At 64.9% G+C, this 758-nt stretch overlaps 1 protein-coding gene across 36 annotated transcripts in view; it reads left to right on the forward strand.

The window, feature by feature from the left end:
• Nucleotides 1-758, forward strand: part of ABLIM2 (actin binding LIM protein family member 2) — a 183,463-nt gene that overhangs the window by 107,085 nt on the left and 75,620 nt on the right. The window lies entirely within an intron of this gene.

Raw genomic sequence — 758 nt, forward strand, 5'->3', positions numbered from 1 at the left:
GGGGGGGGGGGGGGGGGGGGGGGGGGGGGGGGGGGGGGGGGGGGGGCTGAGGGGAGAGTGAGAGCTGAGTTCTTGGCTGCCGAGGGCTGGGGAGGCCTCTGTGGAGATGGGCTCCTTTTGGACAGGGTGAATCGGAGTCATGCGGAAGCCAGACAGGTGACCCAGGAGTGAGGGCTGAACCAGGGGAGGGCCCTGCCCTGCAGGTGGGGAGGGACAGCAGGTGCAGCCAGGGGTGTGGGGGCCACAGAAGGACTGTGTCCGCAGGGCTGGAAGGGGCTGAGGTATGGGGAGAGGTGGGACAGTCATGAAAATCATCAGCCTGGGGGCACAGCAGGTGTGGCCTGGGAGGGAGGAGGGCCCAGGAGTGGCCCCAGGCGGCAGTGCGCCTGCGGGAGAACACAGATCCCAGGTGTGATGGCAGCAGAGACCAGGACCAGCCCAGAGGTGCAGTGGAGAGTCACCAGGGGCCTCCGAAGGGCCATTTCTAAGTTGCGTGCCAGGTGGGAACAGGTGCTTTTGGAGCTGAGAAAGGCCTGGGGGGCCATGGGAAGGTCAGAGGGCAGGGAGGACAGAGCTGGGGGCCAAGCTAGAGAGGGTCTTTAGGGTAACCAAGACGGTCCCATGTTCCCAGGAACCTGGGCTGGTAGACTAAGCCGCAGCAAGTCCCCATAATCCTGTTGGAAAAGGACACCTCTGAGCATACCTGGAGCTTGCAGAATGGCTTAGCCTGCGTGTCGCTCTGGTCCTGTGTGGCCCCC

The sequence above is a fragment of the Sapajus apella genome, unplaced genomic scaffold, assembly GCF_009761245.1.
Source record: "Sapajus apella isolate SASKATOON/1434 unplaced genomic scaffold, GSC_monkey_1.0 scaffold85, whole genome shotgun sequence".
NCBI classification, from domain to species: Eukaryota; Metazoa; Chordata; class Mammalia; order Primates; family Cebidae; genus Sapajus; species Sapajus apella.